Below are 27713 nucleotides of genomic sequence, written 5' to 3'. Positions count from 1 at the left end.
TGTTGACTTGTAGTTCTTTATATATTGTGGGCCTTGTCTTGCCTTTTTTTTTTTTCCCCTGAAGTGTTTATATGGGCAAAAAAAATTCAATTTTGATGGGATTTGTATCTTTTTTATGCTTGGTGAACCCTAAGAAATCTGCCTAACCTGAGGTTAAGAAGTTTTTTCTTTCTTTTTTCTTTTTTAAACTAAGGGTCGTTTTTATGTTTAAATTTTTAGTTTGGGGTACTGGGATTGAACCCAGGGGTGCTTTACCACTGAGCTACATCCCTAACCCTTTAACAGTGAAGGGCTGGAGATACAGTTCAGTTGGTAGAGTGCTTGCCTCACATGCATGAGGCCCTGGGTTCAATCCCCAGCACCACAAAAAAAAAAAAAAAAAAAAGTTAACGACCCAGAAAGGCACGGAAAACAAAATGGAAGTTAATAGTTTAGTGTTTATTTTTTAGGCCTCCTTTGTCACTGACCCTATGTAGCTATTAAGCACTTGAAATGAGGTTAGTCTGAATTTTGAGGTGTGTAGTGTAAAAACCACACTAAGGTGTGAAGAATTAGTAAGAAAAAAAATAATAAGCAAGCTGTCAGTAATTTTATATCAGTTCCTTTGTTGAAGCAACATTTTGGATTTATTGGATTAAATAAAGGATTAAATATATTTTCACTTTCATATTATTTAACATGCTACTATAAATTTATAAGTTATGTATATGGCTCCCGTATTCCTGTTATACAGATTTGTTGAAGACCTTTCCCTAAGCATGTATATGAATGTATATGGATGTATATGTGTATGTAATCCCCTTCTCCATTTAACAAAATCAGGGCTGGGGATGTAGTTCAGTGGTAGAGTGTTGGCCTAGCATATCCCTGGATTCAATCCCCAGCATTGCTTTTTTTTCCTGTGGGAGGAAGGTCCCATAAGAGAAAGATATTGGTAAACTTTAGCAAGAATGAATAAAATTATTTAAATATACTTTGGCTGATTTCACTTGCTTGTGGAAGTGTTGAAGTAGTTGTGTTATTTTCATAGCTGTGGCCTATGAAATGTGCCGCCTTTTCACTTAGCACATGTTAACTGGATAAACCCAACCTTGCAGGAGCTTTTAGAAGGAGGGAAAGTGGACAGATGGGAGCAGCTGCTCCAAGAGAGGTGTGTCAAGCACACTGTCACCACTTCATCTTCAGGCCAGAGTGGTTTAGTTCCTACACCAGGAATTAAAGCTATGGTCTGATTCCATGCCTGGAAACGCCTTTAAATCAGCAAGGTCACAAGCTTTTTTCTTTCTCATACAGTTGGTAAAGTTAATTTTCCTTTTCAGCTAACAGTTTGTCCTTGGAACATAACTAAAATGTTCCTTGCTGAGACTTTTTTAATACCCTCCCTGACACATGTTCTGGTTTATTTAGAATTGAAACAGGCATTCAGAGTGTGTGTGTGTGTGAGAGAGAGAAAGAGAGATATGATGGTTTTTTCTTCCATGAAACAAAACTTAGAAGGAAAAATTGAATGAACTTTCCAAACAGTTGAGAAAATAAATGGATTTCCAGACCTGAAACTCTGAATTGAGACACAGCTAGAGTAGTCACTTAGATTTTGTTGATTCTTTCATGGAGCTATTTGATGCCCAGAGCTTCATCTGTTTTTACTTTTAATTTCTAGTATGGGTTGGGTTCTGGAACCATTTTGCAGACAATCTTGCATTGCTTCCTTAGAGAACTGGAAAGTCCCACTGATTTGGATCCTTTGGCAGCAGTTGACATTTTACTGAGATTGGTCAACAGTCTTATAATAATTGTGGGAGTGTTACTGCTGTTTAGTGTGGTTATTCACAAATAGATAATAAAATATATATGGGCTGAGGCTATAGCTCAGGAGCAGAGCGCTTTGTCTAGCATATGTTAGGCACTGGGTTCAATCCTTAGCACCACATAAAAATAAATAAGGCATTCTGTCCATCTACAACTATAAAAAAATTAAGAAAAGAAAAAAAAAACATGTATACATTCAAATTTGGGTACCAGTAGATAGTTTTGAGTTTTTCTTTTTTGATTAACTTGGACATTCTTAGCTCTTTTTCCAACTCTTCAGATTAAAACCCTGCTAATAGTTATTATTTGAGTCTCTTTAAGATTTATCTTACAGTAGAGGGAAGATGATCCCCATTGTAAGTATTGCTGGCTTCTGGGAAGGGAAGTAGGTAGAGTGCACTTGTCTGTGCTTTTGACTTGGGCAGACTTGCCTGATTCTTTCTTTATTTATTTTTTTAATTTCCCACTAGAAAACTCTATTTCCTTTTCTTTTTAAATATTTATTTATTGAACAGAATACCTTTATTTTATTTGTTTATATTTTTTTTTATGTGGTGCTGGGGATTGAACCCAGGGCCTCACACGTGCTGGGCAAGCACTTTACTGCTGAGCCACAACTCTAGCCCCAGACTTGCCTGATTCTTATTGTTGCTTTGCATGATTCATTTGGTTGTAAAATAAAAATCATAATTCCTTTTTCATGCAGTCTGTTTCAAAAAAATCTGATTTCATAGAGACATTATTTAGTGTCTTAATTTGCTTTGACATAGTATTTTTTAAATGCCCACAGTTTCATTTACTTAAGATATTATCCTCAGTGGTAGAGTGTTTGCCTACCATGTGTGAGACCCTGGTTTGTATCCTCAACATCATACACACAAAAATGATATTAGCTAGTGTTTGACTATTTTACAGACAGAGTGAGAGAGATACTTATGAAGCTGTATATTATTGTTTCAGTTTGTAGCATATCCTAGGGGACATTTGGCAGTGTCTGGAGATATTTGTGGTTGTCATAACCAGAGCAGGATAGGGAATGTAACTGGCCTTTAGATTCTGAGTGTTTGAGATGCTGCTAAATATTCTACAGTACAAAGGACAGCTCCCTACAACAGAGTTCTCCCCTTCGAAATGTCAATAGTGACAGGGTTGAGAAACCTTGTTAAGCACTACAGTGAAACCCATGAAGATATTTAGTTTGTTTTTTATCATTCTGGAATTGGCCTTTGTTGCACATGGCACAGTATATGTTTATATAGGAGATATTTGATAAAATGAATAAACTAATAAAGAAAGGTAAGTTCTGTCTTAAATTTTGTAGCAGGCAGGTTCTTTTGCAAATGAATCTTGAATTTTGTTTAGCAAGAGCCATGGACTGTTATGAGCCTAGTGACAATTAAAAGCTCTTAAGACATATAAATAAAATATTAAAGATGCATGTAATAAAGCAGTCACCAAAAAAGCAAATAATTTTAAGAGGCACCTTTTCCCCCTGCATGCACGCGTGCGCACGCACACACACACATACACACTCACACACATACACTTGTTGCAATTAAATTAATATTACCTGCTTAACAAATATAGGGAACATGTGTTTGTCTTCATGTCAGTTTTATACAGGGGTCCTCCAACTCCAGTGTCATTTTTAAACGGGGGGTGGTTGGACCCAGGGGTACTTTACCACTGAGATATATTTCTTAACTCTTTTTAAAAAAAATTTTTTTTTTTTTAATTTTGAGACTGAATCTCACTAAGCTGCTGGATCTGGCCTATAACTTAGGATTTTCCTGCCTCAGCCTCCCAAGCATCTGGTATTATAGGCATGCACCACTACACCAGTTCCAAAATCTAATAGCCAGTTTTTGCCACATGGAAACATTACCATATTTTATGGTTTTTTCAAGAGATATTGTAGATTTGGAGTTTATGTGGATTTGTATAAATTTTTTTTTAAGTGGGTCAAAAGAAAGTAGGCCAGTTTGGGGCTTGGGGTTGTGGCTCGGAGGTAGAGCGCTCACCTAGCATGCGTGAGGCCCTAGGTTTGATCCTCAGCACCACATAAAAAAATAAAATATAGTTTAAAAAAAAGAAAGAAAGAAAGAAAGTAGGCCAGTTTGAAGACTTGATCTGATCAGCTTCCTTTCACTTATCTTGAGGCTCTGAGTGGCAGAGAATCGACTGGCCTTAATACAATTCTTTTTCAATGGCCTTTGTAGATCCAATAGACACATTTGTAATACTGCTTTTTCTATTTCATCAGAAGAAACAAGCTTGGGGGCATGTATGTCTCTAGCAATAGTCTATGTTTAGATCATTGGAGAATAAGTAGCTCCTGCTACAAAGCCATGAGCCTAGATAAATCTAGAGCAGAAGCACAAATTAGAATTCTCCAAAGCAGTATGTGCTTTGTACTACTTTTATTATTATTCCACAATTTTTTTTTTTTTTTAATTCTTCTATGCCTAGTGAGATTAGTCTCATTTTACCTTCAAAAACTATACTGAGGTACTGGATACAGTGGTGCATGCTTAGGAGACTGAGACAGGAGGATCCCAAGTTCAAAATCAGCCTGGGCTTAGCAAGACCCTGTGTCAAAATAAAAGTAAAAAGGACTCAAGGGTATGACTCAGTGGTAGAGCACCCCTGGGTTCAATCTCTAGTACAAGGAAAACAAAATAAAACAAACAATAATCGCTTGATGTCAAATAGTCATTCAGTGCTCATATTTCCTTGATCTATCAAAAATTGATGTTTTCTCTGACAAGTTTGCTTGAGTAAGGATGTAAATAAGGTCCATATGTTACATTTGACTGATAAACCTTTTAAGTCTCATTTTACCTTCCTTACCCTACATCTTTCTCCAGCATTTTTTTTAACAGCATTTTTTTAGGGATAATTTAGCATACTCCTAAAATTCGTCTACTATAAGCCTGTAATAGTTTAATGATTTTTAGTAAATTTTTAACATTTGTAGCCTTCATTCATAAATCAGTTTTAGAACATTTCTATTCCCCATAAAGTTCTTTTCTGCCCTCTTACAGTCAATTTCTGCTCTTATTTTCAACACCAGACAACTTCTAATCTACTTTCTGTCTCTGTAGATTTGCCTTTTCTGGAAATTTCATTCAATTGGAATCATACTATATAGTCTTTGTTAGTTTCTTTTACTTTAATGTTTTTGAGTTCATCCATGGTATAATACATATCAATAATCCATTCTTTTTTATTGCTAAATAACATTCCATTATAATGATTTTATTTATTCATTGATGGACAGTCATTGGGGTTATTTCTACTTGTTGGCTGTAGTTTTTAATAATGCTGCTGTGAACATTTTCTGTATGAATTTTTGTATAGACATGTTTTCATTTCTTTAGGTTTGATAACAAGGAGTGGAATTACTTGACATATGATAAATTTATGTTTTTAAAAATGTTCCAGTTGTTTGCCAAAGTGGCCTCACCAGTTTACATATTGACCACAATGTACAAGTGTTTCCATTTGTCTACTTTCTCACCAACATCTTATGGGGTCAATCCTTTTGGTCTAGCAAGTTTGTAGGGGTACCTCATTATATTTAAGTAACATTTCTCTAATGTCTACTGATGTTGAGCATCCTTTCCATGCCTTTTCTAGCCGTGTATATCTCCTGTAATAGGCTATAGATTGTACACCTTCTGATCAAGTTAGGATTTCCCACCTTACTTTCCAGCTGTTTTGACAGCCAGATTCAGTCATGGAGAATCAGGTTTCAGCTTGAATCCAGCCCCTCTGTACCACAGGCAGTCGGTCAGATCTCACAAAGTCAGTCCCCAATTCCTCAGGGCTGATCCCACTCCACTTTCTACCTGTCTTTGGTTGCTCTCCAGTGCCTTTAAATAAACCTGTGTTTTCTGTGTGATAGCTGGAGTTTATAATTGTTATGCGTCGGGGAGGATTTGTCCAAAAAAAAACACCCTACTCCATTACCATGTTATTCCATTTAATAATAGCTTTTCTCTTATTCTTACATCATGGATAAATGTTTAACCTTGTTATTCAACTTCAAATATTACATCTAAATTATCATTCCTTTCTAATTTGTAGGCTCTTTAAAGGCTTAGAGTAACTCCTTGTATTAATCCACTAAATATTTAAGGGGAGATGGAAAAATAAGTAGCCAGTCACCTTGGCCGACTTTGTATTGTATTGATGGCCAGGTAATTCACAACAGATCATAGCCACAAGTAAGTAACTTGGTTTCCTTCTCAGCACTCATCCATTTAAAACTCTAATGACCTATTCAGGAGACTGAGTCAGGAAGATTGAAAAGCTCAAGGCTAGCCTGGGCAACTTAGTGAGATCCTGTCTCAAAATTTAAAAAAATTAAAGGCCTAGAGATGTAGCTCACTGGTTGAGGGTTTTCCCATCATGTGTGAAAGACTATGGGTTTGATCCCCAGCCCTATAAAAATAAATAAGTAAATAACCATTCTCAGAAATATCTACCAAAACAGTATATTAGGTAACTAGTATTTAGCAGGGTTTAAAAAAATGAACAATTGACATACATTTATAAGTGCTTAGATTAGTGGTTCTCAAACTATTTTGTCTTAGGACTATTTTGCATCCATATAAACTATAAAGGACTCCAAAGAGCTTTTGATGCCTACTGACATTTTACCGTATTAGAAATTAAAGCTGAGAAACTTAAAATATTGATTTTCAAGTAACAGTAGTAAGTTCATTATATATTAACATAAATAGCATAATTTTGTGAAAAAATAAGTATATTTTCTAAAATGAAAAGGGAATTTGGTAAGGAGAGTGCATCTTACATTTTTAACAAGTTTCTTTAATATCTATCTTAGTAGACTGTGCAGGACCAACAGCTGTATGATGTTTTAGAAGGTAGCCAACATTCATAGCCACTTCACATGGACCCTTGCTGATATTGTCACCAATCATGGGACTCTGGAAAACACTCCTGTATACTTTAGAGAATGTGAAAGAGAAGGGTAAATAGTGTCTTAGTGTTGTCATTAAAATTGTTTTAACCTCTTCAACTTCTTGAAAAAATTCTCAGGTCTCTCAGGGATCCCTGAACCACATTTTAAGTACTGTAGGTTTGGTATATCCCTTGAAGGATTCTCAATCAGCTAAGCATAATATTTGTTTCAGGAGAACGAGAATTTGGTAGCTGAGAGTAGACTGGAGTCTGACTCTTCTTGAATATTTTGAATATTTTGCCTTGTACATTAATTATTATTTTTAAAAGGTAAACTGTTAAAGTCCTTATCTTCCTTCTCAAAAAGGTAGATTTTTTTTTTTTAAGTTATTTTACTTTAGGGGCTAGAGATGTAGCTCAGTGGTAGAGCATTGGGTTCAGTTCCCAGCACTGCAAAAACGTATGGGATAGGGAGAAGTACATTGGAGAAACCTCTCCCATTTGGGTTAGGTTTCCACTATCATTAACTCTCACTGCCCCTGTTTTCTTTTATTGTGTATGTGTGTATTTTTTTTTTTCACTTCCTTTCTTTCCTTCTAGACTGTTAACTCTGTGGGAGCATAAGTCAAATCTCTTTGCTCACTATTCTTCATTCAGGACTTGGTTCGTAATAGTTGGTTATACTGGATGAATGAATGATTGAGGATCTGTGGGAATTTGTACCAGTTTCCCATTTGTCAGTGCTGAGCAATTCTGGATAGTTGCCAGAGACAGATGTCTTACCCAAACACCTTTTTAGCATAGGTTAGTGATTGCAGCATTTGTACTGGTTCCTTATAGGTGGTGTGCTAGATGAGCAGTCAATAGTAATAAACAATTTAGGAAGTCAGGTTTCACAAGAGGGGACCACAAAGTGGTTCTCTTATGCTGACTTTTAAGCACAGTTTTTTTTTTGCTACTTTAAAAATTCCTATTCGTTCTTTGATTTGTTGTGTTTTTCTCTAGATAAACAAAATTAGCATTTTTTCCCCCAGAAGACCTCATTGGCTTTGTAAGCCCTGACTCCAGTGCCAGAATAAAGAGCATTATACCACCGTTTCAAAACATCTCTGAGTCTGCAGAGTAGACAATATGAGCAGCTCACCCTCCCGAGCTGAAAAAATTATGGACAAGAAATTATCATTGAAATTAAATGTGGCAGACATGTCCAAGAATATTGTGGGGATTTGATCCCTTCATGAATCTTGTAATAGATGAATGTGTGGAGACGGCAACTAGTGGACAACAGAACAATATTGGAATGGTGGTAATATGAGGAAACAGTATCATCATGTTAGAAGCCTTAGAATGAGTATAAATAACGGCTGTTTAGCAGAGAAATCCGTGTCCTCCCTCCAGAAGCCCTGTTTAACTATGACTTGAAAATTAGGTCATGTACATTTTCATATTAAACTTTTTGTTAAATAAACTTCAATAGCAAAAAAATTAAAAAAGAGCATTATACCAAATGCTTTCTTGTGCCTGAATGAAGTTGGCCAAATGTGATTCTTCCAGTAGAAGGCCAGTGGCTGGATTTCAGAGCAGACAGTTTCCTTGCAAACTTAAGGCCACCCATTGCCACAAGATCTACCCCTGCCATCCTAAAAAAATCTCAGCTCGTGCTCTTGCTACAGCCATTGAAGTTCATTCAGAAGCTTCCTGCCTTTGCCTCTCCATTTCCCTGTAATATTGTTTTTAAAAAGAATTAGCACTGAGGCCGGAGTTGTGGCACAGTGGCTCACCTAGCACGTGCAAGGTCCTGGGTTCTATCTTTAGCACCACATAAAAATAAATAAATAAAGGTATTGTGTCCAACTACAACTAAAAAATAAATATTTTTTAAAAATTAGCACTTGTTTTATATAAAACAGGCAGAGGGTTTGCCTAGTATCCGGGGAAGGGAAATTGCAGAGTGAAATAATCCTTTTCCTTACACAATACTTAGGTTTGCTTGTAAGTGAAGAAATGAGGAGTATGTCTTTAAGATTGGTTCATTCTTGTGGTGCCTGTTTTCTTGGGCTATCATGAGTGTATTTTCTAAACCCCAAATCAGCATACCTTTTTTGACAGCATCTTTTTTTATTTATAGAATTATTTATCAGAAGGATTTTATGGTGGTTTCAGAAGAAAGTCAAATATTTATCCACAAGAATGGGATCCTAATTAGAATACTCATATGATTATATCAAAATGGATTCTACTGTCATGTATAACTAAAAAGAACCAATTTAAAAAAATAAAAAAAGAAACTGCCTTAATGTCTTACAAAGCATCTGGTACCATTTTGGCATTCTTAATGAACAATGAATAAGAGCTCCTCTTGTTCCACGTCCCTGCCAGCATTTGGCATTGTCAGTGTTTTGGATTTTAGCTGTTACAATAGTTTTATAGTAGTATCTCATTGTTAGTTTAATTTGCAGTTCTCTGGTGAATATAATGGTGAACATTTTTATGTTTTTTGTCATTCATATATCTTTTTTGGTGAAATGTTGAGTTTTAAGATAAATATTTTCTTCCAGTCCATTGCTTGCATTTTCTGTCAACAGTGTCTTTTGTAGAGCAGAAAATTTTAATTTTAATAAAGTCTAAATATTATTTTTTTTTAAAGTAAGCCAGATATAATTATACATTTAGGAGTAAAACAATTGGATATATCCAAGAAAATCCATGTTACATTTCCTGGAGGACAGGAATTTGACCCTTTAAGAGAGGAATATACTGAATTTTAAATTTGATTCTTGTGGGTTTTCACCACAGTGAAGGTATCAGAACTCCTAGAGCTGTAGTCTGGTCCTCCCTCTGTACCCAAAATAGAGTATTGCCTGTAGGCAAACCTTGGTTTGGTTCTTTGTCTGGAAGACTGTAGGACAGACAGTACAAACACAAGATGACAGTACTGACCCAGAACTGTCCCATTCTAACCTCACCTAGTTTGATAGATCCTACAGTGGAGGAACTAGCTGTTTGATGGTAGTGAAAGCACCTAAGGGGACCAATAACTTCATTGAATTCTTTGTGTTTTTCTACACGTCCTACAAATGGTTTCCTATAGATCTGACAATTATGGTCAAGATAGGCTCTTTTGCTTGTTTTTCTTAGGCCATGCTTCCAGCACGCTGTGGAATAGGAGAAGGAAGAGAGCAAAGAAATAACAAAAGTTCTGAGAACAAATACAAGGAAACCAGGGGAACAAAGAGGAAACAGACATTGAGAAATTCCAAAAGAAACCAGACAAGTAGAGAACATGTTCGTGTGTTCTGAGTTATTTTCTATAGTATATTTATGGAGAGTACAGATGCCTTGGCAGTTCTATTGTGTATTATAAAAATCAGATTTTTTTTTCATTCTCTTAGCTTCTCAAAAGGTTATCCCTTCTTAAATTTTATTTACTTATTTTTTTTATCTGACCAAATATTCTGTTTTAAAATTATAGTTTTAGTTCTTTCTGGATCTCTTGTCCCAAAGCAGCAAAATCTGTGACATTGACAGCAGTCTAGCTCTGATGTTAATGTCTGGAACACATTAATAGAGACCTGAATCAATGACTTGAACCCAGTATTTTACCTCTCAAAGTCTGCATTACTGGGCAATGGTCAGGTATTGTTAATGTGTGCAGAGCCACGTTTATATGATAAAGCTGTAAGCACCAGACAGTGGGAACCCAGTTGCAACAGTTAGAACAATTTATGTTAAAAATATGCATGCAATAAATATTTGTTGGTTAATGAATTGATTTATAGGAAGAAAATTGAGAAATGAATGGGTATGTCTGACAGGATAGCCAAAATGCATCTTACTGTGCAAGAAATTAAATAACATTTCTAGAGAATAGGTTTCAACCACTATTTTTTACTATTACTCTTAAAAGAAAGAAGTCTTGTGTGTATCTTCTTAACATCTTCCCTGTGACATATTTGTGGTATGTTTAATGTCTAGTTTATTTGTCTATTAGAAATTAATGTTGCTTAAATATTAAATGTGAACTGATATATAATATGGCTTGTTCTTTTAAACACTTTAAAATACCTTAACTGTTAAAATATAAATACAGTTATTACAAAGCACTACTGTCTGTTTGGGGGTAATCTGATGGTAGATTTTCAGTTATCTTGATTTTCAACAGTTAATTTAAAAAAGAGCTCTCTTCTGTTTGTCCTTACTTCATGTTCCCTCAGGAGGTTTTGATGTTTAGATTGTCACTGTCTAGCTAATAGCATTGTCATTGAGCTGACCTCTTTGTCCTTTCAGCGCTGATTATGACAGTCATATTGGTAGTCCCAGCTGCTCAGGAGTCTGAGGCAGGAGAAGCATAAGTTCAAGGCCAGCCTAAGCAATTAGTGAGACACTGTCTCAAAAAATAAAAAGGAGTGGGGATAATATTTCAGTGGTAGAGGGCCCCTAGTTTTAATCCTCAGTGTACTGGGAGAAATAAAAAGTATTCTTGCTTTCTGGTTACTTAAAATACCAGGATGGCCTTGTTTATTGTTATTTAGTTTTTGTTTTTGTGCTGGTGATTGAACCCAGGGCCTTGCACATGCTAGACAATCAGTCTACCACTGAACTACATCCCTAGCCCACTCTTGATTGTTTTCTTGCCTCTAGACATGAAGTCATTTCCCATCCAAATACTGGTTCCCTTTTTTTTTTTTTGGTACCAAGGATTAAACCCAGGGGCATTTAACCACTGAGCCACATCTGCAGCCCTTTTTATTTTTATTTTTTAATTTATTTATTTTCGGGAGGGAGTGGGTACCAGGGGACTGAACTTGGACACTCGACCACTGAGCCATATCCCTAACCCTATTTTGTATTTATTTAGAAACAGGGTCTCACTGAATTGCTTGGTGCCTCACTTTTTGCTGAGGATAGCTTTGAACTCTCTTCCTGCCTCAGCCTCCCCAGCCGCTGGGATTACAGGCGTGAGCTGCCATGCCCAGCTATATTGTATTTTGGTACAGGGTCTCAGTAAGTTGTTGAGGCTGGCTTTGAGCTTTCAATCCTCCTATTTTAGCCTCCCAAGCTGCTGGGATTACAGGCATATGCCACCAGGCCCGGCACCATCTTAATTTTATCATTCTCATCTTTTTTTTTTTTTAATGTTTATTTTTTAGTTGTAGTTGGACACAATACCTTTATTTTTATTTATTTATTTTTTTTTAATGTGGTGCTGAGGATAGAACCCAGGGCCTCACACTTGCTAGACGAGCACTCTACTGCTGAGCCACAACCCCAGCCCCTCTCATCCTTTTCTTTATAGTGTTTTTTTTTTTTAATCATTTAATATGAGTACCCCTAAATAGTCATTATTTAGGTTTGCTTGTTTTTAAACTTGAAATAATTGATAGTTTACAATATATTTTTTTGATTTTTTTTCTATGTCATGTTATTTTTAGATCCATGTTGATGCAGTTTAACTTCATTAGTATTTATTACTTTATTATATCTTTTTTATGTAACTTATTTTATTCATTCACCATTTAAACAGCTGCCTAGATAATTATACAATAGTACAATTATAGCACAATTTATCCATTGTCATGGTGCCAGACATTCATATACTTTATTATATCTTACTGTACAAATATATCACAATTTTTGTGTGCTTCTGTGTTATTTCTAGAGTTCCAATATTGGAAAAAATACTACCACAAACATTGTTGCATGTTTCTTGCGCATGTGAAAAATAGTTCTACAGGTCCAGTTTTTGTGACCCCCTAGTAAGAAATATAGTTTCATTATGACTGCCTTATGTACACACATACTAACTGGGTTCACAACTAAAACAAAATTTACTGAACTTACACAGAATAAGGTAAAATACAGTACATAGTGTGTAATGAGGCAAAATGTCACATTGTGTTCTATTCTGTTTCATTTTAATACTACCTTTAGAGCTGGAGGTGTAACTCAGTGGTTGAGCACTGGCCTAGCATGCTTGGGGACCTTGAGTTCAGTCCCTAGCACCACAGTACACACATGTATATATGCATGCATGCATGCATGCATGCATACAGGCTATGACCCACTAAATTAATTCATGATCCTTTGGATTACAACCAGCTAGTTTAAAAAACTAAGAATGAATTTGATGAATATGTTTAAATGTTAACCTAAAGAGATATGGTCGTTTTGTTTTTTGAAGTGATTGAACCAGTCTAGCAGCAGGTGAGTTTCTTTTGCATCAGTCCTTTCTGTTGGCAGACTTCAGTGTTGCCAGTCTCATGGGTGTAAAGTGGATAACCTAGAGTTTTATACATTGGGTTCTCAATATATGGAACAGTGTGTATGTATACAATGTGTGCTAAAGATGAGTGAGTCACAGAACAGAGATTGGGAATTCATCAGAACAAAACAACAACTAAAAAAAGCTGGAAGCAGCTAATAAAAGAAAGACTCCAAGACTATAGGAGTAAATGAGATACATGTTTTCCCATTAAATGGCAAATTGTACCAGTTTTATTTAAATCTTAATGGACAGGATAATCCAGTAGTAGCCTTGAGGCCTTGGTGATACCTGGTAACTGATAAGGGTTACGTGGACCCCAGTTATGTACAACATAATTTGTTCATGCTACTGATATAGTTATTAGACAGGTATAATTCTACATGTGTAAACTAATCTTGAAAGAAAATTAGTTTATGCTTTCTTTATCTGCCAGTACCACAAAAAAAATTTCAGCTGTCTTTTCCCCAGGGCTTCTATTATTCATCTGATGCCAGGATTTAGAATCAGTCCCATTACTTTAGTTCCAAGGAGCTTTATTCTCTACCCAGCCATCTGATACTCATTCAGAGCTTGAAACTTAATTAGGCACTATATTCTCTTCTGAGACATTTTAGTTCTTCCCCACCTTCTACCCCAGAGTCTACAAGACTGAAATAAAAGCTGTATTGCAATATATGAGGACCCTTGTGTTTACTTTCTGAAATGACTTCTTCCAGAAGCCATCTTTTATTTGATGTGATAAATATGTGCGGGTAAGTCACAAAACAGATATTCTAAGCTTTATTGGAAGATCAGAGAGATTTCCGGGATGGGGGTTATTTGTTGAGATGGGGTCTCTTTGTTGCCCAGGCTGGTCTCAATCTCTTGCATACAGAGATTCTCCTGCTGAGGCAGGAGAATAACAGGGAATATAGGTATGCCACCCCCCATGTCCAACTGGGAAATCAGAGTTGTAAAAGGAAGTATAGATGATTCATTGAGGTAGAAAACTTGTCTCTCAGCAAATCTTTTTAGCTTTTTCTGGGGAGTTAGCAATGCACATGTGAGTGTTTATATCACACAATAAACAAAACATTGAAAACTGTAGTTGCCATTTAAGAAATACTGGCACCCAGGGAAATCACCTTTGGTCAAGTAGACAAATATATATATACCTATACCTGTGGGGCCAGAGGTTGTTACCTTTTTGTTCTGAGTTCAAACTTACTTTCAGTGGTCAGAATATGTCTTGAGATTTGCTTAAGGCTGTTACCCCTGGAAAAAAAGATAAGAGAATCTGATAGGAGGTCAACACTGTTGGTTAGTACCAGGTAGAGGTAGTGCCTGCTTGCACGTTGTAACTACCCTGGACTTTCAGGAAAGACTGGTTGGATGATTTGACAAATTCAAGGCATGAGATTTTAGTCATGTGTTCCCCCACCCCCAGTGTTATCTCCCCCTCTCTAAGAGTCTTTTGGGGAAAATTCATTGCACAGACCGACTAAAATCCAACAATTAATCCACTTCACAGTATATTTGCCTCCACAGAGCTTTGCCGTTTTGGAACATTGGTGTGAATTATTCCCCGTTAATATGAATCTGGCTTTTCTTCCTACTGGAGAAAAGCAGCTTATTGTGCACATTACTCTATATCAGCAGTTTTGGAACTTTTCATTCTCAGGGCCTGTTTGCATTTTTCAAAATTATCGAGTGGGTTATGGACTGTTGTTATTTATAGTATAAGTAACTGAAGTTAAGAAAATTAAAAATAGCTCATTTTAATAATAATAATTTAAAAAACCTGTTACATGTTAAAATAACAGAACCGTATTTTTTAATTAGAAAAGTAGCACAAGTTTTAGAATCTTTTTATTATCTGACTTAATAGAGGATAGCTGGACTCTTAGAGCTGCGTCGCCATTCAATCTAGAGTGTTTTTTTTGGGGGGGGAGTGGGGAGTCCTGGGGATTGAACTAAGGGGCACTCAACCACTGAGCCATATCCCCAGCCCTATTTTGTATTTTTATTTAGAGACAGAGTCTCACTGAGTGCTTACTTAGCTCCTCTCCATTGCTGAGGCTGGCTTTGAACTCATGATCCTGCTATCTCAGCCTCCCAATCTGCTGGGATTACTGGCGTATGCCTGGCCCAGTCTGTTTTGATAGGTTGTTTTGGTTGAATCATAGAAGAAAATACAGCCTTGAGCAGATATGTAGTTGGAAAAGGAAAGAGTTGACTGCCGTGTCCCCCCCTCCCTTATCTTTTGTGGTACTTTTGTGGAACTCACTGAGCTATATCCCAAATCCTTTTTAGTTTTTATTTTGAGACAGATTCTTACTAAGTTGACAAGGTTGACCTTGAGCTTGTGATTCTCCTGCCTCAGCCGCCCAATTGGTTGGGATCAGAGACACCATTGTGCTGACAAGAAAGGAGTATTTTAATAGCTGTTTTGATAACTTTGGTAACCTTCTGTGATACTACATCAAAATGTGAACAGTGGTGGTTTCTTCAAGTTTAGTCATGATGTGAAATCTAAACCACGTCAATAAAATTTTTGTATTAGTATATTAAAATCCTTCATTCTGCCTTGTACCTTGAATGATCTTATTACCAATATGCATGAATTGTAACATTGTGCATTAGTCATTTGGAGCATATTTTTTTTGCTGGATTATACAGATCTTCTGTTGCCTAATTTCGTTAGAGCAAATCACAGTCATTAATAGCATAACCAGTCTCATCAGAAGTCTTTAAGTCCTGGGAAGCTGTCCAGCTCACAATCATCTATACAAAAATATTCCAAAATTCTGAACCTCGAAATGTAGCATTGGCAAAAATACTGTCAGTTCTCCTTGAAGTGACAGACTGACTGACTTTGTTCATTTTTGAGTAATGAAAAAAATGTCAGCCAAATACCCAAGTGTGAATAGCCTTAGTTTATCTTCCATTCTTTGAAGTAAAACTGTCATTCTGTTATCCAAGCAGATCCTTCAGCTTGCAGCTTGCTTGCACAAATTCTTTTCTGGGAGACCTCTAATCTTGGCAGAAGTGTTTTATGATTATTTCCCATCCTCACAAAAAACATATATCTATTTTAAAAATTAAGGTTTTAATCATTTTATTTTATATAGAACTATGTTTATTTCATTACAGATAAAATATATGACAGGTTTGAGGCCCATAGTACAGCAGTAGAGCACTCACCTAATTGTGAGGCCTTGAGTTCGATCTGCAGTATCTCACACACAAATTATATTACAAATATATAAAATATTTATTTTACTTAATTTCAGCCCTTCAGGTTTTTTTAAATAAAAATAAAGGCTTTTTTAAAAAAGGTTTTGTTTTAGAATAATTTTATGTTGGGTAATCTTAATAGGTTATATCAGAAAAGCTTCTGAAAATGATATGGTGAGTTCCCATATACTTTCACTCAGCTTTCCCTAGTGTTAGCATCTAATATAACTATGGAACATTCATTAAAATAAGAGATTTAAAGCCCAGTGTGGTGGCACACGCCTGTAATCCCAGTGACTTGGGAGGCCGAGGCAGGAGAATCACAAATTCAAAGCCAGCCTCAGTAACTCTGGCTTTGCTGGGGGTTAGGGATGTAGCTCAATTGTAAAGTGCCCGTGTTCAATCCACAGTACCAAAAAAAAAAAAAAAAAATAGAGATTAACATTAGGATAGTACTGATAACCAGATTCCATACTATTTTCATCTCTTCACTTTCTCTCAAGTGCCTTTCACTGTTTCAGGATCCAGTCCAGAACACCCCATTGCTTATTTGCAAACTTATTTCTTTAGTTAGGATTGAACCTAGGGCCCTCTACCACTGAACAACATCTCTTTTTCTTTCTTATTTTGAGATAGGGTCTTGCTCAGTTGCCCAGTCTGGCCTTGAACTTGAGATCCTCCTGTTTCAGCCTCTTGAATCACTGGGATAACAGGCATGTCCCTGGCTTTTTTTCTATTCTTTCAGCAAGTCTCAAGAGATAATGATGGTAGTAGTTATTCAATGAATGCCTACCGTGGCTATTTAATGTGTATTGTCTCTAATCCTGAAGAAGAGTTTTATCCTCATTTTACACAGATGTTTATACAGGTTTGTTAATTTGCCCAGAGTTGAAACAGGCTTAGAACCAGATTCATGGGGTTTGTCTACCTCCAAAACCTGAGCTCTTTCTGCTGCATCATGATGCTTTTCCAAGGAGATGGAAGCCGGGAAGCAAAGGCATGAATACAAGTGGCAGATAGGTTTCCTGACACCTGATCACATTGATCATGGCCATCACCTTGGAAGTGGAGGAACCACTGATACATTGCAAGATATTTGATGTCCCTGCTGTAGGCCATCCTTTCTTCCTTTGGCTTTTCACCCTTTCAGTTTTCTAAATGAAGGGCTTTTGTTCTCTGTGGACTTTACATATTCTTTTGAGAAATCACCTGAAGGCCAGATTCACATTTACCTTTTCTAATATATTTGAATATTCCCCCAGTGAAAACCACTTAGTTCATTAAAGTAAGCAAGTTTATTTTTCTGGTAAACTTTTATGTTACCTGAAAAAAAATTTTTTTTTGTTGTTATTGATAATAAGGGAAGCATACTTCTTTCATTGGAGACATGGGTTTTTATGATAATTTGGGTAGAAATTCCTCCTCTAAACATAAAAAGTAATTACAACAGAGGGTATAAACATTCTACTTCAATTACAAATGTTGTCTTATGTTCCCAGAAAGAGAAAAAGAATAAAGGTTCAGTAAATTAGGAGTATTTTTACCATTATGAACATCATGGTCCTATTTTCCTCTTCCTTCTTCCCTCCCTCCCTCCCTCCTTTTCTTCCCTTCTTACTTTTTTTTTTCTTTTTTTAATGTCCCCAGCCCTATTTAAAATTTTATTTTGAGACAGGATCTTGCTAAGTTGCCCAGTCTGGCCTTGAAATTACAATCTTCCTGCTTCAGCTTCTTGAGTAGCTGGGATTACAGGTATGCGCCATCACCCCTGGTTCCATTTCTTTCTTTTTCTTATTTCACCAGTATTCCTATTAAGCCTGCCCATATTATTTTAAAGCAAATTTCAGATACATAATTTTACCTATAAATATTTAAATACTTTTGGGGGGGGATGTGAGGGGTATGGAAATTGAACCCAGAGGTGTTGAGTCATATCCCCAGTCTTTTTTAAGACAGGGTCTCACTAAGCTACTTCGAGCCTGAGTCTCCTGAACCACTGGGATTACAGGCTCATGTCTGACATCCAGCTCAATACATATCTTTAAAAAATATTTGCCCATAAATATTTCAATATGTATCTCTTTTTTAAATATAATCACTGTTATAATTCTTGGAAAAAATTAACAGTGTTTTTATAATTTTACCAATTATTCAGTCACTGTTCAAATATCCAATTTTTCTCACGTATTTGGTTATTTAGTTTTGTCTTTTTTGATACTGTAAAATCAACCCCAGGGGTACTCTATCACTGAGCCTTTTAATTTTTTTAAAATTTTGAGGCAGGGTCTTGATAGATTTTTTGTCATAAAGAGTTTCCCACATCCTGGATTTAACTAGTTACAGTCTTGTGGTAAAGTTTAATATGTTCCTCTATCCTCTTATTTTCCTACAAATTAACAATTGGATCTAAGGACTTGATCAGATTCCAGCTACATAAACACACACACACACACAAATTACTATTGAAGCTGTTTTGCAGTACTGGGGATTTCACCCAAGGCCTCAGGCATGCTGGGTAAATGCTCTATGATGGAGCTACACCCCCAGCCCTTTTTTATTTTTGGTACTTGGGCAGAACCCAGGGGGTGCTCTCCACTGTACTACATCCCAGTGTACTTTTTTTTTTTTTTTGAGACAGGTTCTCCCTAAGTTGCTAAGACTAACCTCAAACTTTTTTTAGGGTGAGTGGGATACCAGGGATTGAACTCAGGGGCGCTTGACCACTGAGCTGTGGAAAGCCACCCACCTATAAGCTAAACATTCTCTCTCAGCCTTGAGTAAGGGGGTATTGGTACCTTGCCCTGTGCAATGCAAGTGGCCTCCACCCTCATTTGGCAAAGAAGTTTGCTCTAACTCTGGATTTGGGTGTTACCTAATGGAATTGAACACCCCCCCCCCCCTGAAACTTTATCCCCTGCCTTATTTGGTGAAGAACATTCTATCGAAACTCCTTCGTGTGTCCCCTTATAAAAATAAAGAGATTGTGGCTCAGCGGTGGTGAACTCGCCTAGCACAGGCGGGACCCGGGTTTGATCCTCAGCATCACATAAAAATAAAGGCATTGTGTTGTGTCCATCTACACCTAAAAAATAAGTAAATATTTTAAAAAATAAATGAAAGACTGTTTCCGGTGTGGAAGCTGATTTATTAAGGTCGCAGAGCAGTCCCACCCTCGTTATGAAAATTACTTCTGTGTCCTGTGCTTTTTTTGCTGTTTTCCTAGCTTAATGTTGCAGCCAGCTCTTGAGCCCAGTTCATCTCGCCAGTGCGGATTGCTGCGAAACTGATCCATATCCCCAGCCCTATTTGGTATTTTATGTAGAGGCAGGGTCTCACCGAGCTGCTTAGCACCTTGCTTTTGCTGAGGCTGGCTTTGAACTTGCCATTCTCCTGAGCCTCTAGGATTATAGGCCTGCGCACCATGCCCAGCTAGCTACTGAAGATTCTAGATCCCTTCATGGCTATAAAATGATGGTGGTCTGATTCTATCATTGCTTCCTTGATTTTTAGTTACAGTCCTTCAATATATAAATCTCTTCTTCCTCAGCATAGTTCCTAGTTCAAATAGGAAGGACAAATTCCTTTATTTACCCATTTTAAAAATCAGTTGGTTCACTAACATCCTCCAGTTGTAACTAGTTAGTATTTTTATTATGAATTCATGAATTTAAACATTTTGATATTATTTCAGTCCATTACAGTCATTATCTGTATTGATTCTTCAATCATTTTACCTTTGGCCAGTAAGTAGTCCTTTAGATAAGTTCACAAGTCCTTTTGACACTGACCCTAGTAGTTTTCAATAGCTTCCATGTTATTGGCGCATTTTGTACATTTTTCTGCCCCACATCTGGTATTAGTCATCTACCCCTGGAGCCCTGGTCCCTTTTAGCAGGAAATGTTTCAAGACACTTGGGATGAGGATGCCTGTTCTTACTCAGTCGGTCATTTTTTACAGAGTTTTTCAAAACATAGAAGCAAAAAAAAATTACATTTTGCTTTATTGTTATTTCCTTAATTCTAAAAGAATACCACTACTTCCAAATCAAGCTTAGAACTCCCAGCTTATAATTTAAAGCTTCTTCCTTTATAAGCCAAAAACAACAGGAATGTTGAAATTTTACTTTACTTCAAGGTACATACACCTCTCAGAATGACAATGTCAGCACCATCACCTGTTGGAATTAGTACAAGTGGCTTAAGTTGGGGTGTTTTGTTTTTGCAGTTTGTTTTGTCCTTAGGGTATAATACTGTGTTCCAAAGTCACTTTGAACAGTTTGTCTTTTTTTTTTTCAATGTCAACATTAGATATATATTAGATTAATTTTTAAATTTTTAGTGATTGCTTTTGTTGTTTAAATTTTCTGGTGTTTATCTACCCTTTCTTGGATTTACAGTAGTACAGCAGATAGCTTCCTCCACCTTGCTCATTTCTACTTATGACACTTGAAAGTAGTACTTAGAGTTTCTTTTTTTTTTTCTTGGTACTGAGGTAGAATCTAGGGGGTGCTCTACCACTAAGCCCCAGCACTTTTTATATTTTATTTTGAGACAGAGTATCACTAAGTTGCTAAGACTGCCCTTGAACTCGTGATCTTCCTGCCTCAATCTGCCCCATAGCTAGGATTGTAGGCGTGCACCCCTAGGAGCTCCTCATTCGTTTTTTATTTTTTACACTCAAGGTATTTCATTGTATGATCTAACAGTTTATTCGGTTAATTTTTCTTTTATAAACATTTGGGTGCTTTCTAGTCTTGTTATTACAAAGATTCCTGCAGTGAATTGTCTTATGCTATGTGTTTGTGGGTTTTGGCAAGGTTTTCTACTTAAGTTGAGGCTGATTAAAGGTCTGCAATAGTTTTAAGATAACAACAATATTTAGTTAAAGAGTTCACAGTCTATAATTATTCATTAGGGGAATGCAGTTCAAACCAGCAAGATATTACTTCACACCCACTAGAGCGGCTATAATAATAAAAAAAGAGACCATCTGCATTTTCCCAAAGAAAATAAAGCCATTTTTTAGGGTGGGAAAGAGAAGTTTTGTTGATCAACAGGATTTCTAAGTTTTTGTTAGACAGCAAAATACTGTCTCTGAGAGGTATAGGACAGAATTATTTCCAGAGTTTGGGTGGCTCACCAATCTCTTTCAGGGAGTGTTGACTTTTGGGGGGGATCGGGAGGAGTAGAGCCTTTTAGAGCTATCTTGGAAAATCAAATTATGCCCAGTGTAGATTATCTAAAAACTTCATTTATTGTTGCTTCCTTCATCTTATCTGTCCACCTGGTACTCTATTCATTAGAGTTTGCCCCTAGAGAACTTCAGCAAATTGACATTCCTGGTCCTTGGGCTGCTTCATTTACATTCACCTGCAGCTTTTATGTCAAAATCCAGTACAGGGCTGGGATTGTGGCTCAGTGGTAGAGTGTTTGTCTTGCATGTGTGAGGAACTGGGCTCAATTCTCAGCGCCGCATACAAATACTTAAATAAAGTAAAGGTCCATCAACAACTAAAAAAATATTTTTAAAAAATCCAGGACAAAGTCTCGCCACTTTTCTATTCTTTGTTTTTTGTTGATGGACATTTTATGTATATGTGGTACTGAGAATGGAACCCAGTGCCTCACACATGCTAGGCAAGTGCTCTACCACTGGCCTACAACTCCAGCCCCACCATCGTTCTACTCCCAACACTAGCTGTGTTCTAGTAAGCACGAAGGGTGAAGTGTTCACAAGAGATGGATTTTGAATGCTGAACTTTGGCATTTGAGCCTTCACTCCATGTGGCTCGCCCTTACATCCAATTCCACTTTTTTTTTTTTTAACAGACATTCAGATTTCTTTTTGGATAGAGACCTGGGACCCTTCAGACCTTATCCATAAAAGACCTGAATTATTCCCTGGCGCAGCCTCAATTTAGCCACTGATTACATGACCAGGTCTTAACAGCAACTGGACACTGACTCAGGATCAGATAACGTGCCTTGAAAGGGTGATCTTTTTTAGTTATATTCTTGTAATCCAGCTTCCAAATTGGTCTACCTCAAACCAACCACAGTAGGAAAACAAATTATTTTGATTTCCTGCTACCAAACTGTCAGAGATTTGGGAGATGTTCTTTCTAAAATGGTGTTGTTTCTGGACTCTCCCTAAGGCTCTTCTATTCCCTTTCTAAAGGTATGTTTTGAGTAGTCTTTCATTTTGTTTTCCTTTTTTCTTCTCATGTGAATATACTGCTGTAAAACAAATGAACATGACTTATAATGTGGTAGTTTGGTCATAAATTGTACCCTTATTTTATTGGTTTTTTCCTACTGGATGTACTGCTCCTAATTTTGTTTTCTAAATTGAAGCGATTTGATTCCTAATTCCTTTGGTTTCTTCTGGGGTAAAATAGCATAATAAAAAACTAACCTTTTTGAAGTATATAATTCAGTGACACTTAGTACATTCATAATATTGTCATAATTCTGATTCCTTTTTATGTTTGTGTATAACAAAGGAAAAAATACGCATGGGTCCCCAAAGCATTGTCTGTGCTGAGAGGGAAAGCTTTTCATTGGCTTCAGAATTGGTGTACTACTGCTAACAGTTTATTCAGCAGCCATGTAGTTGGTCTTTTGGATTTTAAGTAACCATGGTTTATTTCAGCCTATTGACTTACTATAATCACACTAAATAAGAGCTATAAAATTGTGCTGCTTTAATTTCATAATAAGGGGTAACTATTTCCTATTAGAGATTTTTGAAATGTCATAAATGAACGAACTTTTTTTTTAATTTCACAAAAAATACTGCATGCTCATCTATTGTTCAGGTTACTCAGCTCTCAGATCATCTATTGGATTATTTCCTGTTCTTTTTTTAATATTTATTTTTTAGTTTTAGGTAGACACAACATCTTTATTTTACATTTATGGGGTGCTGAGGATCAAACCCAGTGCCCCAAGCATGCTAGGTGAGCATGCTACCACTGAGCCAAAACCCCAGCTCCTTATTCCCTGTTCTTTACCACACTTTAACCTTGGGCTGGGGTTGTAGCTCAGTGGTGGAGTGCTTGGCTAGCATGTGTAAGGCTCTGGGTCCAATTCTTAGCACCATAAATAAATAAATATCCATTGACTATATATATATATATATATATATATATATGTGTGTGTGTGTGTGTGTGTATGTATGTCATGAGCTCCCTGGTAGTCTCCTGTGTGCTCTGGGGCCTGTCCCCCTAGTGACTCTGGGAATTGCCCAGGCTGTTTTATCATATATGTATATTTTCCATACAACTCCTTTACATTTGGGGAAAATTCCATTAGTGTTTATTCCTTGTCTGCAGGATGTAGAGCAGCTCCTTTTTTGCTGAAGAAAAATGAAGTCAACACAATTAGTGTGAGGGAATCATAGCCTGGTTCTTCCCAGGCTTACCCTTTGAGGGCCTCTTAGAGTTAGAATCCTTGACAAAAGAACTGTGTTAGACAAGAGAATGTTTTGTGAAGGGGTTTTGCTGACTGATATTTAAAAATGCTTAGCATCATGTAATAGAGTCATTTTAGTCAAGGGATTTTTTTCATTTTTCTGATAGCCAAGTACATCTGTCCACTCCAAGAACATCCAGAAGTTGGTACTTAATGGGGTGTGTTCACTAGTGGCCCTCACCTTAAATCTGGTTGCTTTCTTCAGAGGAGCACACTAGCTTTGTCATGGAGACTGCTGTCCTCATTGCATTGGATATGCAGAGTTGCCCAGATTGGATGGAGCAAGTGCCGTTTTACATGAGGCATCTTAGCCTTGGCACCCCTGACATTTGGCTGGATAGTTAATTGTCTTGTACATTACAGATATTTAGCAGTGTTGCTAGCCTCTATCCACTAGATTTCCATAATGCCTCTCCAGAACCAATGCCTCCACGTCAGAACCAAAAAAATTTCCGGTCATTGCTAAACATATCCTGAAGGCACAGTTGCTCAATGTGGAGTATCACTGCCCTGCCATTTCTCCCAAAGGCAGGATGAAGGTTCCTAATCCTTGACCCAGCCACCCAACCCCAAAATATTTTTCTTTTCCCAAATAAAACCTAAAGAAAGGATGAGTGTTCTTTTCTGGTATACAGATTGACCCAGGTGTCTGGCATCCAGGAGCCAGGCAGAACTCTAACTCTGCTTTTGTCTTCGGTGACCCCGGATGATGGCCTCGGTGACTTCTTAACACCTATTCCCTTGTTCTAATTAAATAGACTTTTATAGTCTTACTGTTAATAAGTCAGCTGGTAAAGAAAACGTACTTCTTTTGTCAAAGCTATTATGAAGCTGAGACATAGAGTTCTGAACACATAAGTTTCTATTCTACTGACTTTTTTCCCTGGGAAAATAGGGAGTAATACCAGTGAAAATGGAAGTGCCATCAAAGACTTGTGACTATAGTGAGTGGCAATTTTTCAAAACCATAGATACCGCATTTTTCACAATAATTAGAAAGTACCACTGTTGCGGGGCATGGTGACACATGCCTGTAATCCCAGCAACTTGAGAGGCTGAGGCAAGTTTGAAGCCAGTCTCAACAACTTAGCATGACCCTGTCTCCTAATTGAAGAAATAAAAGGAGGTGTGGCTCAGTGGTAAAGCAACCCTGGATTCAATGCCCAGTATGCAAACACTTTTTTAAAAAGAAAGAAAGTACCATTGTTTTCTACATCCCTTTTTTTTTTTTTTGGTTGTAGTTATTTATTTATTTTTATGTGGTGCTAAGGATCGAACCCAGCACCTTTCATGAGCTAGACAAGCGCTCTACCACTGAGCCACAGCGTCAGCTCCCTGTTTTCTACTTATATTAAAAAGTAAGGAGGTTAGGGTTGTGGCTCAGTGGTGGAGCACTCGCCTTGCACATGTGGGACCCTGGGTTCGATCCTCAGCACCACATAAAAAAATAAGTGAAATAAAGGTATTGTGCCCAACTACAACTAAAAAATGAATATTAAAAAAAAAAGGCGGGGGACTGAGGTTATGGCTCAATAGTAGAGTGCTTGCCTAGCATGGGTGAGGCCCTGGGTTTGATCCTCAGCACCACATAAAAATTGAAAAAAGTACGCTTTGATGCTAAGAGCATTGTTCAGCCTCTAGCATAGCAGATGTCATGAATAGATTCTAGCAATGGATTTCTGGCATTGTGCTAGCAATTTTTGGTGTGACCTGTGATATTCAGTCCCATGAATTCCATCTTTGAAACTCTTAACATGGAATGTGTTTACAGTACAAATGGAATTAATAAAATGCCACTAGAGTTTAAGAAGTGAAAGAGACCACAGGGACCCTCTATCACAAGGAAATGAAATTCAGAGAAGCCCAGGAGCGGAGCTTCTGAATTGTCCAGCCAGTTATTCTTCCATAGAACCTTGTTGCCTCCTTACCTGGCCACTTGAGAAGAGCAGTAAACTGAGTGTGAAACAGAAGGCTTAGAAACAGGGACAGTATTGCAAAAGCAAGAATGAAAAGGGAATTCAACAGCTTGGCCTCATTAGAAGTGCACAGCTGGAGCTACTGAAAGTGTGGGTATTGCTGGGTCAGGTCTTTTTTTCTTTTCCTTCCCCTGTACCCAGCTGAAACCTGCTATTTGCAGAAAAGCCAAAGAAACATTTCCAAGGTGTAATTACCACAGCAATGGCAAATACAACCACTGAGTAGTACCATCTACTCACTGAGAAATCTCCTCTGGACTTGTGCTTTAAGCTCTCTGCTAATGCAGCCAATCTCTTACTTTGGAAACTACAGTCTTCTCTTGACAGTATGATAATTTCTCTGTCTTGCAGTTTTCTTCATGGAAGATGTCAGATGCTGTATTATAAAAGAAAGGCTTGCTGAACATTATAGCAAACGATTTGGGTTTCCAAGGGTTACTAATACCTTTGAATCCCACTTTGGAGTAGGTCCCCGTCAAGATCAACAGCCATGGAGAATTGAAGCTCATGGTATGTGGTACAGGTGTATGGGCAGGCAATTACTGCTGAAACTTGTCTAATTTACAGCTATTAATATTTACATAAAAATCCATTTAAAAACTAAGGCCTTGTCAGTAAAGCCCAATGAGGTACACATAGCATCATTAAAATGCCATTAACTGGAGGACAGAAAAGCTTTAGAAAGTGCTTTGGGAGTAGAAGCCCCCGAGTTTACCCATTATGCCTTTGGCCAAATGTAGCCAGCCTAAGAAAAGAATAGTTATCCTGAAAATATTTTCTTTCCTTCTGAGTCAGGAAACAGACTCACAATGGAGTCTACTTCTCCACTCTGCATTCTGAGATGTGCAGGAAGCAACCAACCATTACCAGCTGAGGTTTTCCTGCTGATAAATGAACCCCGAGGCCACGTTGACCTGTTCTGTTAATGAGTTAATGAAGAATCTGGTCCTTGCATTGACCCTGTTCTTAAAAGCTTTCTGTGGAGCTGAAACAACATTTTTCTAATTTATGAGTTAACTCTTCATTAGTCAGCAAATGAGAAACAGGAGGCAAGAAAAGAACCTGTAGCAGAAAAGTGCAGAGCCTACCAAGGAGCCTCTATGTCTTAAATCTTTTTTTGAACTGTAATCTCATTTTTAAAAAGAAATTTCATTCACATTTTTTTGCTATTGCAGAACCTTCATAAAACTGTTTTTTGTTGTTCTTGTTTATGGTTTTTTTTGCAGTGCTGGGGATTGTGCATGAGCTATACTCCCATCCAAATTGGTTTTTTAATTATGTCCTTTTACCCTGAGGCAGTGACATTTTATTAGGATTTCCCCACCCTTTACTCTGTTAAGAAACTAGTTTAAATAGAACAATGTAAGTGGTTTGTGTTTTATGTAAACATTTCAATGTGAGGGAGAAAAAAGGAATCAAGTATCTTATTAAAGGAGGCAGATCTTGTCTTTAGCTTACTTAAGAAGACCCATCTCCTTTAAATCAGTTATATTTGAGTAACCAGAAATTAATTCTTTAGTGATTGTTGATAATGTTCTATAATTTGAAAGAGGATACAGGGTTGTTGACAGTCTCTCTGTCAACAACCCTGCAGTTTTAGAAATGTGATTTTATCAGTCTACTTGATTGATTGATTGATTAATGACAGTCGTAAGGCTTGTGTTAACATTTGTTTTAGAAAACCCAAAAGCTTGTTTGTTAACTTATAAATATATTTCAGTAACTAGAGGAGTTTGTCATATTGGGGCCTACCAAAACCAGTACCTAGAAAATCATAAAAAGTAGCAGGAAACTTTGATAACCAAGGCAAGGAGATTGATTGATCATCTTAAAACAGTTTCTAAACATACTGTTTGGAGATTTTTAAGGAATTTTTGTTTTCCACTATAAGATATGTACGTTTTGGCAGGTAGGAATTCTACCACTGAACCACCAATGCTTCTACTATGTGCATTTTGAATGCTTTGTGTGAGTGGTTTGTATCCAAGACAGTCTCTACCTGGTTAGTGCTAAATGGCCCATCCTAAGATGGCTCATGATGACAA

At 37.0% G+C, this 27713-nt stretch overlaps 1 protein-coding gene and 1 pseudogene across 2 annotated transcripts in view; both read left to right on the top strand.

Moving 5' to 3' along the window:
• The window catches only part of Cfdp1 (craniofacial development protein 1), a 110862-nt gene that overhangs the window by 48803 nt on the left and 34346 nt on the right, over positions 1-27713 (top strand). The window lies entirely within an intron of this gene.
• On the top strand, positions 38-20889 carry LOC131423820 (small nuclear ribonucleoprotein G-like; annotated as a pseudogene).

This window comes from Marmota monax, unplaced genomic scaffold (assembly GCF_021218885.2).
Source record: "Marmota monax isolate L192 unplaced genomic scaffold, Marmota_monax_Labrador192_F-V1.1 WCK01_AAM20220418_F8-fsc00024, whole genome shotgun sequence".
NCBI classification, from domain to species: domain Eukaryota; kingdom Metazoa; phylum Chordata; class Mammalia; order Rodentia; family Sciuridae; genus Marmota; species Marmota monax.
The sequence above is the reverse complement of the archived record's forward strand: the minus strand, read 5'-3'. Positions and strand labels throughout refer to the sequence as shown.